General features: G+C 36.2%; 1 pseudogene; it reads right to left on the minus strand.

Moving 5' to 3' along the window:
• Nucleotides 1–7,503: 7,503 nt before the first annotated feature.
• LOC133257644 (heterogeneous nuclear ribonucleoprotein A3-like) lies at nt 7,504–9,849 on the minus strand (annotated as a pseudogene).
• Between the last annotated feature and the right edge of the window lie 7,044 nt (nt 9,850–16,893).

Here is a 16,893-nt window from a genome sequence, read left to right on the forward strand (position 1 = left end):
ATGTAATGCAAATGTGAAATCGTATCTTCATTACCAGATTTTATTTATTAAAGATACCTAAAATATTCTAAAGGTAAATGTCTATTGTTTTTTGAATATGTGTGGTTTTATTTCAAAAGGGAACTATAACTACAAGCTCTAAATAAGAATTTGAATTTGAATTCTCTACCTGAACAATATATGCATGAATCTTTGATTTATTAATAAACCAGATATAACCAGAAAGATTCACTTTTCCAGCCAGGACTACAAATGATATCTTTACTATTTTTCTTAGTTAATTACTTGACCTCTCTTCTATCTTCAGCAGTGGCCACAGAACTGGAAAAGTTCAGTTTTCATTCCAATCCCAAAGAAAGGCAATGCCAATGAATGATCAAACTACCATACAACTGCACTCATCTCACACGCTAGCAAAGTAATGCTCAAAATTCTCCAAGTTAGGCTTCCACAGTACATGAACCAAGAACTTCCAGATGTTCAAGGAGGATTTAGAAAAGGCAGAGGCCCAGAGATCAAATGCCAACATCTGTTGGATCATAGAAAAAGCAAGAGAATTCCAGAAATATATCTACTTCTACTTTATTGACTACGCCAAAGCCCTTGACTGTGTGAATTACAAAAAACTGTGGAAAATTCTGAAAGAGATGGGAATACCAGACCACCTTATCTGCCTCCTGAGAAATCTGTATGCAGGTCAAGAAACAACAGTTAGAACCAGATATGGAACAACGGACTGGTTCCAAATTGGGAGAGGAGTACGTCAAGGCTGTGTATTGTCACCCTGCTAATTTAACTTCTATGCAGAGTACATCATGAGAAATGCTGGGCTGGATGAAGCACAAGCTGGAATCAAGATATCCAGGAGAAATATCAATAACCTCAAATATGCAGATGACACCACCCTTATGGCAGGAAGCAAAGAGAAATTAAAGAGCCTCTTGATGAAAGTGAAAGAGGAGCGTGAAAAAGCTGGCTTAAAACTCAACATTCAAAAAACTAGATTGTGGCATCTGGTCCCATCACTTCATGGCAAATAGATGAGCAAATAATGGAAACCGTGACAGACTTTATTTTCTTGGGCTCCAAAATCACTGCAGATGGTGATTGCAGCCATGAAATTAAAAGAAGTTTGCTCCTTAAAAGAAAGCTATGACAAACCTAGATGGCATATTGAAAAGCAGAGACATTACTTTGCTGACAAAGGTCTGTCTAGACAAAGCTATGGTTTTCCAGTGGTCATGTATGAATATGAGAGTTGGACGATAAAAAAAGCTGAGCCCTGAAAAATTGAGGCTTTTGAACTGTGTTATTGGAGAAGACTCTTGAGAGTCCCTTGGGCTGCAAGGAGATCCAACCAGTCCATCCTAAAGGAAATCAGTCCTGAATATTCATTGGAAGGACTGATGATGACGTTGAAACTCCAATACTTTGGCCACCTGATGGGAAGAACTGACTCCTTGGAAAAGACCCTGATGCTGGGAAAGATTGAAGGCAAGAGGAGAAGGGGAAGACAGAGGATAAGATCTTTGGATGGCATCACCGACTTGATGGATATGAGTTTGAGCAAGCTCCAGGAGTTGGTGATGGACAGCGAAGCCTGGCATGCTGCAGTCCATGGGTCACAAAGAGTCGGACACAACTAAGCGACTGAAATGAACTCCTCTATCTTAGCTGTGGAAGGCAGAAGACCAGAATCTCCCTCTAGGATATCATTGGGCCACCTGTCCAAGATTCCCGGGGTTCACTTAATAAAATACACGAGCTGTTTTCAAGCATGGTGAGCAGTGGGCCATTCTGATCCGTTCCTTATATGTCCCTGACTTATGAATGCCTTTGCCTCTGTTTTCAGCACTGTGTGCTGCTATTGTTATCTGCTGCTTTGAACCCAGCAAGGATGACTCTTTTCCATTCAGTCATGATATCTGGTTTGTACCCAGGTTATAGATTTGTCAATCACCTTTGTGTGCAGAACACTTGTTTAGCACCTAATGATGAGGCCGTCCTTCTCTTAAGATTCTCTGTTATAAGCATGGCAAGATTCTTTGGAGTCATTTGTGGTGTTTCCTACCAATGACCTCAGTCAGAAACTCTCTGATCCTGAGCACACAGCATAAACTAGGTTGAAATCTTTTTGTTTCTAGTAGCTTTCTTTACTGCTAGGAAACTTTTCTTCTTCCTCCCTGTGCTGTTCTCAATTTCAAGGGGGTTATTAGGAGCAGCAGCCTTCATCAAAGCAAAAAATAGATGCTTTATATTCTTTCCCAGGAGTAGTGTGTATAAACTGGCATTTGTAAAATAAGAGCAGCTGGTCCAAAGACTCTGAAAACAAAGGATAAATGCTTCAAAGTGACTTGTGTTTTCTAAATCCCACCTAAGCAAGAGTCAGTGACTGTCACAGAAATTTTAATGTTTAAATCTTTTAAGTGGGATATGCATTCGTTATTTCTTATATGTCCACTTTATGTTCCAGTTACCTTACATTCAACCAGCACACTCACATATGGATACCCACTTAGCCTCTGCAAATATTTTCCTTCACCTGTCTCCTCAAAATTGACTTAAACTTGCTTTTTTTTCTTTTTGCTTAAAAATGAAAAGTTTAGCTTACCAGGCACAAACTTAACCTTTTCTAGTTGATTCATATATCAAGAGATGTTTACATTGCCACATATTATGTAAAGTTCAGTTATATATTTTGTTTTATTATTAAAAATAATCTAGAGATAGAAGAGCATTGAGTAAGATGTAAATACTTCGTTTATAGGTTTAAGGTAATTTTCTTTCAACAAAAAATATTTGCCAGCCTGTAAACTATTCACATGCCCCTGTGAAAATGATATGCACCTAATGATGGTGATCATTCGAAGTATAATACGAATATTAAAGGTCATTTCCATTTAAACTTTCTTCTAGACTATGATTATTTCAGGTATGAAACTGTGAATATGAATTTCTTTGAAGTGAAAATATCAGCAAACCGAGAAACATGGACAGTGAAGCTATTTTGTATCTAAATGTTGAAGCAGAGGCATGACCTCATTGGATTTCCATTTTCTCTTAAGCATAAAGGGGATATAATGACTCTTACTCATTTTGTGAGAAAGATATGAGAAAAATACATATTTATGATACATGATCAAATAGCTGAACTTCTAAAAATTGTGTGCAAATTGATTTTTTCAGGTTGACTTAGAAACGCAATAGGAAAAATTCTTAGGAAATTTATAGTACATTCTTTTATGGATGGTATTGTTACTTTTTAACACCTCATATCTTTAGGTTAAAGTTTAATCCATTATTTTTCTCATAGTAATTTATATTTAACCATATAACAATCCCCTGAAAATAGTTTGAAAGAAAGCTATAACAGTTTAGAATTATACTTTTTAATTATAGGAAGGTCAACATTCTAATTAAATCCTTAAAATAATATTTGTAAATTACATAAAAAATTCTGGTTAATTGGCCAACACAATAATAGTCCCCTTTTCCCCCTCAAGTACATAGGTAAACAAATTTCAGGGCTTTTTTTTTTTTTTTTTAAATTCAGAAGGGCTATGCAGCATGTGGGATCTTAGTTCCCTGACCAAGAATTGAGCCTGGGCCCTTGGCAGTGAAAGCACTGAGTCCTAACCACTTGACTACCAGGGAATTCTCAACAAATTTCAGGTTTAAAAAGGCTAAGTTTGGAAGTTCTTGAGCATTTGGAATACTAATAAAGTGTTAATAAAAGTGATAGGGGACAGTATGAAAAAATTGTAGTGTATAGATTAGAATTCCAACTTGAAGGCAATGACAAAACATTCTAAGCAAGAAATTTGATAAAATATTAATAAACAATAAAAATAACAATGCTTCACTATATGTAGGTTAGCAAATACAATACTATCAAATTTTGTGTTTAATGGAAGGTTAGTTTGAAGGAAAATGGTACACATTCTCATCAGAGCACTGTAGAAATTTATTGCTTATGAATATATTTAATTGTAGTTTACTTGTTGATTTAAGTCTTTTTCAGTCATATTCATTTCATAATCACTAAATCCACCTGCAAACCTGGAGGAAGTAAATGGAAGAAATATATGTACAACACTGGGTATATATTTATAGTTAAATTATACTTAACTGAGCCTTATTTTATGAATTTTTTCCATTTATGATGTTTACATAGTTCGCACTTGGTTCACTGAAGTTATATGACTGAATTTTTATCTACAGCTGGATAAATACACCATCTTGCCTTATTAGAATTACAAATCAAATGGTAAAGAACAATGGTGATTTATTATTAGATCCAAGAGAAAAAGTTACTTAGTAACAAATGCATAAACTATCTGTTCCAGCATTCGCTAGTCATGTGAGGCACGTTTTGCTCCATCTCTTATGCAAGGTCTTCTCAGAAACGAATGAGATAAGAAAAACACATTGAAAAACCTTTTATATCTATAGTCTTCCTGAAATTTTTCGTTAGTTTTTGGCAGTGTGAAAAAAATCTTTATCCTTTTTTAAAATTTCAGTGTACCACCATTTTAACTGTATCCTTAAATATTCTACATCTCTATTTTTAATGACTTGTGGTATATTCCCTGCGAAAAAAATGCCATTAGTTCAATTGCCTTTTCCCTCTATGTGATTTAGAGTAGAAAGACTGTTTTGTCTTTTATAAACATACAAAATGACACTGTTTAGCTTTCTAGGTCTCTTAAGTGGTAATTTGGGGAGAAAATAGTTCTCCTACCATAGCTGTTGTACAAAACGACAACGGTGAAACAGCTGCTTCTGTCCCAAACGCACAGCTGTCCACGTTCAGAGTGAATGTCATTCCTAGAATCAATTGTGTGTTGAGAAAGAAGCCACCCAAGGCACTAGACTGTATTTTCAAAAAGTAAAACAAAGGAATCTCTAGTTTATCGGGTTTTTATAGGAGGAGAAAAGTGTAGAGTCATTCTTTCCTCATTTTTTTAGATGGCTTAAATCTCACTAATATATTGGCACATTGCTTTACATTTACCTTCCAATTTTTTTTTCCCAGTGTAAAACTGTTTCAGCTTATACAAGGCTGCTGCTGCTGCTGCTAAGTCGCTTCAGTCGTGTCCGACTCTGTGCCACCCCATAGACGGCAGCCCACCAGACTTCCCCGTCCCTGGGATTCTCCAGGCAAGAACACTAGCGTTGGTTGCCATTTCCTTCTCAGCAGTCTTCATATGACCAAAACAATATTTACCCCCAAATGTTAACATTTTAACTCAAATGTCCAAAGTGGAAACAGCTAAGAATTTTATTGGCCATAACAAACAATATAAATTGAAAAAAATTTTTTAACCATCCATCAGAATAAACATTTTTCCAATCTGGTAATATTATATAACATAATAATCAGAGTGACATTTTAATTTCCCCTCTTTGTTTCATTCGGACAATGATTTTTATTTCTCCCTAATTTATTGATGGGGATTGTTCACATTGTGAACAATCATTTCAAAGAGTTGGACTATCATTCTAGGTCTCATTAGCCATGGGAGCTCAGCAAACATGGAAACAGTTTGGGACCAGCAGTACTTAGATTCCAGGCTTTTGGTTCATGTTAAAGTCAATACATGGCTCCAGATGCAGAACTAAGCTTCCTAAGAGTCTGGGAAGAGCCATGCACATATCAGACTCAAGCCAGATGGGTGGTGTCGTTTTTTTACAGAATGAAAGCAAGCGAAAATTGAGGCAGACATCAGGTCACATAAACTGGGTGTATGGGTGAGAGATTACTAGGCAAGGTTTCATATTTTAATTGGCATGCTAGGGGCCAGACCTTACTCCAGGCATTCCAAATCCTATAATCTGAATGGCCATATTCATTGCAAAGCTCACCAGTGTTCTTAAACCACTGCAGGACTTTGAAAGGACCTGTGGATTGAAGAACTTCTGTATGTGGTAGTGTTAACATAATAGATTGACACAGAGTAGGGACTGATATTATTCAAAATATTTTAAGTACTTCAGATTTAGAAAAGGCAGAGGAACCAGAGGTCAAATTGCTAACATCCATTGGATCATCAAAAAGCAAGAAAATACCAGAAAAACATCTACTTCCACTTTATTGATTATTTGACTGTGTAGATCACAACAAACTGTGGAAAATTCTGAAAGAGATGAGAATACCAGACCACCTTACTTGCCTCCTGAGAAATCTGTATGCAGGTCAAGAAGCAGCATTTAGAACCGTACATGGAACAACGAACTGATTCCAATTTGGGAAAGGAGTACGTTAAGGCTGTATATTGTCACCCTACTTATTTAACTTATATGTAGAGTACATCATGCAAAATGCTAGGCTAGATGAAGCACAAGCTGGAATCAAGATTTCCAGGAGGAATATCAATAACCTCAGATATGCAGGTGACACCACCCTTATGGCAGAAAGTGAAGACAAACTAAAGAGGCTGTTGATGAACGTGAAAGAGGAGAGTGAAAAAGCTTGCTTAAATTTCAGCATTCAAAAAACTAAGATCATGGCATCCGGTCCCACCACTTCATGGCAAATAGATGGGGAAACAGTGGAAACAGTGAGAGACTTTATTTTTGGGGGGGCTCCAAAATCACTGCAGATGGTGACTGCAGCCATGAAATTAAAAGATGCTTGCTCCTTGGAAGAAAAGCTATGACCAACCTAGACAGCATACTAAAAAGCAAAGACATTACTTTGTTGACAAAGGTCCGTCTAGTCAAAGCTATGATTTTTCCAGTAGTCATGTATGAATGTGAGTTGGACTATAAAGAAAACTGAGCGCTTAAGAATTGATGCTTTTGACCTGTGGTGTTGGAGAAGACTCTTTAGAGTCCCTTGGACTGCAAGGAGATCCAACCAGTCCATCCTAAAGGAAATCAGTCCTGAATATTCATTGGAAGGACTGATGCTGAAGCTGAAGCTCTAACACTTTGGCCACCTGATGGGAAGAACTGACTCCTTGGAAAAGACCCTGATGCTGGGAAAGATTCAAGGTAGAAGGAGAAGGGGATGACAAAGGATAAGATGGTTGGATGGCATCACCAACTCAATGGATATGAGTTTGAGCGAGCTCCAGGAGTTGGTGATGGACAGGGAAGCCTGGTGTGCTGCAGTCCATGGGGTCACAAAGAGTCAGACACGACTGAGTGACTAAACTGAAGTACTTCATTTTTTTTTTTAAATTTTGAGATTTTTCATTTGAAGGTAAATCTTAATGCTATTCAATTCACAAATACGCTAATTTAAATACCCAATTCTATTGTCTAAAACACACATTGCAAACATACAAATATTGATTCTCTCCACATGTCAGAGCCATTCATTTCATGGTTTGGAAATGGGGAGAATAGATTCCCCTTAAACTGCAAGTCAGCAGGTGTTTCTTTACAGTTAACTTTAGCAAAATTCATACAAAATAGTAATTAACAATGATCTTCTTTATTTGTTAACTCACAAGGAGACACCTTCAAAACTGCATTTTATTAAAGTTTCTGTACTGAAACGTAGAAAAACTGAACTACACAAATATTGAAAAGTTAAAAATTCCTTAATTTTTTATTCCTGGTACCACTACCACAATTTACAGAGCAATATACCTGATGTAATGAAAAGAAAAAGACAAAGGTACAACAGATAAAAGACCTCAGGAATGTACATCTAATTGACACTACATTGCATTAATCAATAGCTGCACTTTTTGCAAACTGTGGCTATGACAGTCCTGAACAAGAAGGGTTTCCTGTTTAAGCTGCAGTAACTTTTCTCACTATGGATCATTCTTCCTTCTGTGGCAGATTTTTACAGTTCCTCTAATGCATTTGGGACGATTGTCTCAAAGTAACCCGCAGCTTTCCTGACAACACCTTGCTCTCTCTCCTGCTAAGAACTGTAGCCCTTTTCTTCTGAGTTTTTAGAACCTTCTGCTACCATATCCATCACTTCCACCACCAGATCCATAACCACCACCATAGGGACTGCCCGAGCTTCTTCCACCAAAACTACCCCCTTTCATGGATCCATAATTTGATTGCTGTTGTCCACTATAACTTCCAAAATCATTATAGTTTCCACCACCACCATCAGATCAGATCAGATCAGTTGCTCAGTTGTGTCCGACTCTTTGCTACCCCATGAATCGCAGCACGCCAGGCCTCCCTGTCCATCACCAACTCCCGGACTTCACTCAGACTCACGTCCATCGAGTCAGTGATGCCATCCAGCCATCTCATCCTCTGTTGTCCCCTTCTCCTCCTGCACCCCAATCCCTCCCAGCATCAGAGTCTTTTCCAATGAGTCAACTCTTCGCATGAGGTGGCCAAAGTACTGGAGTTTCAGCTTTAGCATCATTCCTTCCAAAGAAATCCCAGGGCTGATCTCCTTCAGAATGGACTGGTTGGATATCCTTACAGTCCAAGGGACTCTCAAGAGTCTTCTCCAACACCACAGTTCAAAAGCATCAATTCTTCGGTGCTCAGCCTTCTTCACAGTCCAACTCTCACATCCATATGTGACCACTGGAAAAACCATAGCCTTGACTAGATGAACCTTCGTTGGCAAAGTAATGTTTCTGCTTTTGAATATGCTATCACTGTTTCCACTGTTTCCCCATCTATTTCCCATGAAGTGGTGGGACCGGATGCCATGATCTTCGTTTTCTGAATGTTGAGCTTTAAGCCAACTTTTTCACTCTCCACTTTCACTTTCATCAAGAGGCTTTGAGTTCCTCTTCACTTTCTGCCATAAGGGTGGCATCATCTGCATATCTGAGGTTATTGATATTTCTCCCAGCAATCTTGATTCCAGTTTGTGTTTCTTCCAGTCCAGCATTTCTCATGATGTACTCTGCATATAAGTTAAAAGAAATAGAAAAGAAATGCAAAAAAAAAAAAAAAAAAAAAAAACCACCACCATAGTTACCTCCTAAATTTCCTCCTTCATTGTAACCATCATATCCTCCAACACCGCCACCATATCCACCACCTTGGTTTCCACCGCCACCGTAGCCTCCTCTACTGCTATAACCAGGACCACCACCATAGTTGCCAGCATCCCCTCCAAATCCATTATGTCCACCATCACCTCCTCCACAACTCCCTCTGCTGCCACCACCTCCACCACCATAGCCTCCTCTTCCACCAAAGTTTCCACCACAGCCAAAGTTACCTCCACCACCTCCAGAGTTTCCTCCACCACCTCCAAAGTTTCCTCCACGACCCATAAAGTTGCCAGATCCACCTCCACGACCTCCTTGTGATCCAACAGATTACATCTCTTGTTTAGAAAGGGCCCTTTTCACTTCATAATTATGCCCATTAATAGTGTGGTATTTCTGAACAACAATTTTATCAACTTTATCATCAAAAGTTACAAAAGCAAATCCTCTCTTTTTCCCACTCTGCCTGTCTTCCATAACTTCTATGGTTTCAATCTTGCCATACTTTTCAAAGTAGTCTCTCAAATAATATTCTTCTGTATCTTCTTTAATACTACCAACAAAAATTTTCTTCACTGTTAGATGCGCTTTACAGAATCCTCTCTAGAAACAGCTCTCTTTGGTTCCACTACACGCCCATCAACTTTGTGCAGTCGAGCACACATTGCTGCATCCACTTCTTCAACACAGGAGTGAGTCACAACACCAAAGCCCCTGGAACGTTTTGTTTGGGGGTCTCTCATCACCATACAATCTGCAAGTGTGCCCCATTTCTCAACATCATTCTCCTAAGCTATCATCTGTAGTTTCAAAGCTCAGACCACCAATAAACAGCTTTCTCAACTGCTCTGGTTCCTTGGGATCATGACCCTCCATTTTGAGACCAGACTCGCCTCTTCCAACTCGAGTTCAATATGGGACCCTGAAGTACTTCAGAATTATTCCTATAAGTAGGAAAAAAGAGAACAACAAAACGCTGAAGTCTTATCATCTGCTAACTTGAATAAAAGGATCTTGTCTTCTTTAAGTAGACTCTGTTCTTTTCAAATCAGTAAACATTCTGAAGATCTCAAGTTTTTCTCAGATCCCTCTTGATAAGCCTTCTTTATTTTCTCTACTTAGCAGTGCAGAAAGACACAAGACCCAAGATCACTGAACCTAATATCCAGAACCCAAATTTAAGGGGATTAGTGACAACTGACATGGCCTAGGGGTTCCCTCATGGTGCAGTGGTATAGAATCTGCCTGCAATGCAGGAGACCAGGGTTCAGTCCCTGGGTGGAGAAGATCCTGAAAAAGGAGATGGCAACTCACTCCAGTATTGCCGCTTGGGAAATCGCATGGACAGAGGATCCTGGCAGACTACAGTCCATTGGGTCACAAAAGACTTGGACACAACTTACTGACTAAATGACAACAAGAAAGAACTATATTTAATCTTGCAATAAACTATAATGGAAAATAAAAAGAAAGAATTGCTCTTACACTAGGAATTGCTCTTACATGAACATATATAGATGCTTTAATTATTAACTTATTTAATCTTTCTGACAACAAAATAGGTGTAATCACTGTATACATGAGGAAACTGGGCATATTGGTTTAGTAACTTGTCCAAAGTCATAGAGTTACTACCTATGTCAATTCGATCCCTGGGTTGGGAAGATCCCCGTAGGAAGGAATGGCAACCCACTCCAGTATTTTTGCTGGAGAATCCCGTGGACAGAACTACAGTCCGTGGGGTCGCAAAGAGTCAGGCACAACTGAAGTGACTTTGCACACATGCATAAGAGAGAGTCTTCAGTCATATTTTCAGCCAGCCACCACTACTGTTTCCTAGCAAACAATATCAGTGCTGTCAGCACACCAGTCACCTCATGAAAACCTTGGAAGGAGATTAAAATTATTTTATTTTATTTATTTATATTTTACATCTGACTCTGGCTCTAATGTGCTGTTACTTAACAATTTGTAACATTTTACAGATTCATGGCTTGGAAGACTGACTGGTCCAGGCTCTCAGTGTTTTACTAAATCATCTCAATAGCCTCTCAGTGAGTTTCCTGCTTCCTTCTTCTTATCCTTTGTTTCCTCCACACGATATATTAAATTATTATTAACTCTGAGTGCATTTTAATTATTTTTACCTTAATCTACCAATCCTAATTGATTCACTATTTTCACAGGCTATTTATCAATCATGTAAATTCCTGTATAATTCCTTATACTTTCTTATTAGCATGGAGTCAAGATGCTGAATGCATTGCGTTAGAATTCCACTTCATCCAACTGCTGGATGTGTGATTAAAGACACATTTCTTCTTTAGCAACATGATGATAGTAATACATCCTTTTAGGTTTGATGAGGATTCCTTGAGATTAAATGGGGTAGTCTGTCAAACCCCCAGCATGCAGTCAATTACTGAGTAGGCCTTGAGCATTGGTTCTTTAACTTTCTTAGTTTTGAGCCATTTCTTCTGAAAATTCTAAATTTCCTTATGGTAAAAATGAACAATATTGGTAGCAGCATTATTCTTTCTTTCATGCACATGTTTTAAATATTAATGTCAAATTTATGGATAGTTTCTTTTATGGCTTTGTACTTTATATCTTTCAAAGTTCTTCTATACTCCAAGATTGCAAGTGTATTTTTTGAATGCTTTTGTAGTTGTATTTTAGACACATAATGTTTTAATGACGTATAGTTGATTTACAATGTTGTGTTGGTTTCTGGTATTCAGCAAAGTGATTCAGTTATACACATGTATTCTTTTTCATTTTCTTTTCCATTATGGTTTATTATAGGATATTGAATATAGTCCTTTGTGCAACATGATAGGACCTTATTGTTTATCCATTCTCTATATACAATTTAATAGCTTGCATCTACTACTCCCAAACTCCCAATCCACTGTTGGCAACCACAGGTCTGAACTCAATAGACGTTTATGTTTTCCATCTACCTCAAATATATGTTGCTTTTTGTCTTGGCACCAAGTTAGGAATCTAACCATTTTTTTTCATCTGCATTTGTTCAGTCCTGTTCTCAGTAGTTTGGAATGCCCCTTAACTATGTATTCTGTTCTCTTCCATTTCTATATGTATATTAAGATATCAGTGTCATACAATTCTAATTGTTATATTTTTATAACATATTTTAAAATTTGATAGTGTAAATTCTCTTTCCTCCTTTTGATATAATGCTTTTTGGCTAATTTTGTATCTTTTCTGAGAACTAAACTGTCAAGTTTCATTTAAAAATCTTTTTAGGCTTTGATTTATTGCATTTATCTTGAAACCTATTTAGTGAAGAATAAATACTTTTAGTAAATTTTATTTCCATTTAGAATAAGATATGTTCCTATAACTAATTATATCTTATTTTATATCTTATGGTAATATTTTTATTATGGATATTGCACATTTGCATTGGTTTTATTCCTAGATATTTTCTGTCATTTTCAATTATGACTAATCCTTTTTTCTTTACATTTTCTAAACTTTCTATTGCTGATGTTTTGATAGGTATGCCTCATCAAGTAAGAAAAATTCTTCTTGTATTACATACTTTCCAAAAAAAAAAAAATCATAAATAGGAGTCATTTTTAATAAATGGGCCTTTTGCTTTTATTAAAATGATTTTGTGTTTTTTCTGTTTGATTCTTAAAAAGTAAATTGCATTAAAATATTGTATAGTACACTGCTATATTTATTAACTTTTAAAAGAAGTTTTGCAGTGACACTTAAAAGTAAATTTGGCCTATGGTTTTACTTTTTATGCCATGCTTGTCTAGTTTAGGTATAAAAGTTTTAAAATTATCTTAGAAGGACACAGAAAGATTTCTCTATTTTTTCCCCCAATGCTTTGGAAGTTTATCTCTAAAATTTTCTAAGATTTCTAAAATCTATAAAAAACTATTCCTTGTATATCCTAAATTCTATTTTAACTAGGTATCTTGTATTTGTTAAATCTGGCAGCCACAGCTTAGAACAAATCTGGCAACTATAACTTTATTTGCTAAATCTGGCAACCATAATAAACACTTCATAAATATGAGTGGCTCTATGATTTTACTGCTTTGAAATCAGAGTATTTTGCCTGCTGAGATTTCTTTTAACAGCTAAACACTGGTAAATTTTAATGAATGTTCTCTTGGGTACAAAGTTCTTTATATATTCATTATTTATAAAACTAATTTTGAGAATTGTCTGAGCTATTGAATTCTAAATAGCTATAAATATTTTCAGTTTACTTTATCTGTCCATTTATAAGCAAGATATTAAAATCTTTATGTGCATTTATTAATTTCACTTATATTTCTTTTTTTTTATTTTTTATTTTTTATTCCTTTATTTCTCATGTGTTCCCCATCCTGAACCCTCCTCCCTCCTCCCTCCCCATACCATCCCTCTGGGTCGTCCCAGTGCACCAGCCCCAAGCTTCCATTTTTGTTCTATATAATTTTTCTGTTAAGGTAAAGTTTAGAGCGTATATTATTTTTATATTGTTACTTTCATCACTAGATAGAGTCATTTTTTCCTTTTCATACTTCATCTTTATTTCTATTATGCCTACTACTAACATTTTTACATCTGCTTTCTGTTTGTTAGCAATTTTCTCCATTATTTTTCTTTTCAAATATTTTTATGTCATATTGTTTTAGATAAATCTTTTATAAATATGATGTATTTAGAAATATATTTTATTTTTACCCAATTTGAAAAAATCTCTGACTTTCATTAAATAGCAGCACACATCTCATTTATATTATTATTTTTTTCCATTCTTTGTTTTTTTCTTTTTAATTTTTTAATTATTATTATTAGTTGTTTTTTTTTTTTTTACTTTACAATATTGTATTGGTTTTGCCATACATTGAAATGAATCCATCATGGGTGTACATGTCTTCCCCATTCTGAACCTCCCTCCCACCTCCCTCCCCATCCCATCCCTCTGGGTCATCCCAGTGCACCAGCCCTGAGCACCCTGTATCATGCATCGAACCTGGACTTGGCCCACTTTTTGATTGGGTCATTTGTTTTTCTTGAGTTGAGCTGCAGGAGTTGCTTATATATTTTTGAGATTAATTCTTTGTCTGTTGCTTCGTTTGCTACTATTTTCTCCTATTCTGAAGGCTGTCTTTTCACCTTACTTACAGTTTCCTTTGTTGTGCAGAAGCTTTTAATTAGGTCCCATTTATTTATTTTTGCTTTTATTTCTAATATTTTGGGAGGTGGGTCATAGAGGATCCTGATGTGGTTTATGTTGGAGAGTGTTTTGCCTATGTTTTCCTCTAGGAGTTAGTTTATTTTTGTGTATGGTGTTAGAAAGTGTTCTAGTTTCATTCTTTTACAAGTGGTTGACCAGTTTTCCCAGCACCACTTGTTAAAGAGATTGTCTTTTCTCCATTGTATATTCTTGCCTATTTTGTTGAAGATAAGGTGTCCATAGGTGCGTGGATTTATCTCTGGGCTTTCTATTAAATTGCATTTGTTCCCTTGATCTATATTTCTGTCTTTGTGCCAGTACCATACTGTCTTGATGACTGTGGATTTGTAGTAGAACCTGAAGTCAGGCAGGTTGATTCCTCCAGTTCCATTCTTCTTTCTCAAGATTGCTTTGGCTATTCGAGGTTTTTTGTATTTCCATACAAATTGTGAAATTATTTGTTCTAGCTCTGTGAAAAATACCATTGGTAGCTTGATAGGGATTGCATTGAATCTATAGATTGCTTTGGGTGGTATACTCATTTTCACTATATTGATTCTTTAGATCCATGAACACAGTATATTTCTCCATCTATTAGTGTCCTCTTTGATTTCTTTCACCAGTGTTTTATAGCTGTCTATATATAGGTCTTTTGTTTCTTTAGGTAGATATATTCCTAAGTATTTTATTCTTTTCATTGCAATGGTGAATGGAATTGTTTCCTTAATTTCTCTTTCTATTTTCTCATTGTTACTGTATAGGAATGCAAGGGATTTCTGTGTGTTGATTTTATATCTTGCAACTTTATCATATTCATTGATTAGCTATAGTAATTTTCTGGTGGAGTCTTTAGGGTTTTCTATGTAAAGGATCATATCATCTGCAAACAGTGAGAGTTTTACTTCTTTTCCAGTTTATGTTATTCTTAACTGGTGTGTCTGGACTTTTCTTGCCATAATTTTTAAAAAGTTTATATTTTTCAAAACTTCTTTATATATATATATATTTCCCAATTATCCATTACTTCAACATTTTCCTTCTAATATGGAAGTGTTTCATTAGTGTAAACTTTTAGTTTCATACTCTTTTCCCCTTTAGAATTTTTCAGAGTTGTTCTATTGTCTTTTAATACCAAAGAGAAGTCTGTTATCTTAATTGCATTCTTTTGTAGTTAGTTAAAATTTTTACTTTTGCCTCTTTAAGTTTTAAGGATTTTCAAGTTATCTTTTCTCTTTTGCATTTTCCTAAGTGTTTCCAGGTGGTTGCTCTTTTTATTTATCCTGCTTAGACTGAATGGTCTATTCTAAACAGAAAATGTCTATATTTCTTCAGTTTTGAGCATCCCTTACTCCATTTTATTTTTGACTGTTTCATCCTATCAATCCTTTCAGAAATTCACATTGATTGGATGTTGGATGTTCTGGGTCTCTCTTCTGTGTCCCTTCCCTGCTCCCTGCTCCCTACACCCCACCCTCCCACCCATTCCCACCTAGCTGTATTGCAGGAGAAGCCATTGCTGTGGCAGCTCTCTAATTCACTTTTGAGGTTAATCATTCTATTATTCAGTCCTTTTTTTTTTTTTTCAGTACCAATAACCATATACCTTTTATTTTCAGAATTTATAATTTAGCCCATTATTTCTTTCATGAATGACATAGCTTTTCATATCCCCCATAAAATATTTTTATTCCTTTAAATTATTTGTTGTTTCCTTTCATAGTGATTTTCCTTCAAATGTTTTGTGATTTTTTTCATAGCATTCATATCTGTATATTTGAGAAGAGCTGTCCATGAAAGCTAATTTTGATTACCATTGCCTGCATTTAGAGCTGTGTGTGTGTGTCCAGATTTATTGCTTTAGCTGTGGATTAAGACTTTTCCTCTTATGGCCTAGCATAAGATAGGTAAGTGGAAGGCATCACTGTGACAAGCATCTTTACAGCTTCCTAATTGCCTAGGCTTCCTCTCTTGTGCTGGCTATCCATGCTCCTAAGTTTGCAGCAGCACCCCTCTCTGGTTTAATTTTTCTGGACATCACTTGATTGATGTAGGCTAACCTTGATTCACCTTCTGGGACTTGGATGTGTTAACACTAGAAGAAAATCAGGGATTTTTTTTCTAACAAAAGGACCCAAGAGAATGCCTATTGGCTAAACAACCTATAAGGTGTTCCATACAGAACTAATTTTGTTTATCTGAAAATTTCACTAATGTTTGATATTTATTTTACTTTATTTTCCTGAATGCAAATAGTAAGTTTTTAAGCTGATAAAATGCACTTGGTTTAAAATTCAAGAGTTGCAAAAGTGTGTGCAGTGAAAAGTGTGTCCTTCCTAATTTATTTCCTAATCACCTGGCCATCTAGTTCTCCCCAGATTAACTACCTTACTAGTCTTTCAATGTCTCATTCCCGATCAGGCTAGGTAAGAAAAATATTGGATATTTGTCATTCAATTACACAACAACTTTTCAACTCATTAGTTATGCAGGGGTTCCCTCCCCCCCGTTTTAGGTATGTGAATTGCTAAATCACATGAGATATTTAGTATCTGTGGGACCAATACCTAGGGACTCTGAACTACTGATTCCACAATGTTAATAAGGTGCACCAAAGAAATGGGTTAACATTTCATAGAATAGCACAGAAGCACCCTTCTGTATCCAAAGCCCAGTCTGGGCTTTCCCGGTTGTAAGGACGGGAGAAGGGTAACTGTTGTGATCCCACCAAACTCTCTGTCACCTCCCCTA

Source organism: Bos javanicus, chromosome 2 (genome assembly GCF_032452875.1).
Source record: "Bos javanicus breed banteng chromosome 2, ARS-OSU_banteng_1.0, whole genome shotgun sequence".
NCBI lineage: Eukaryota > Metazoa > Chordata > Mammalia > Artiodactyla > Bovidae > Bos > Bos javanicus.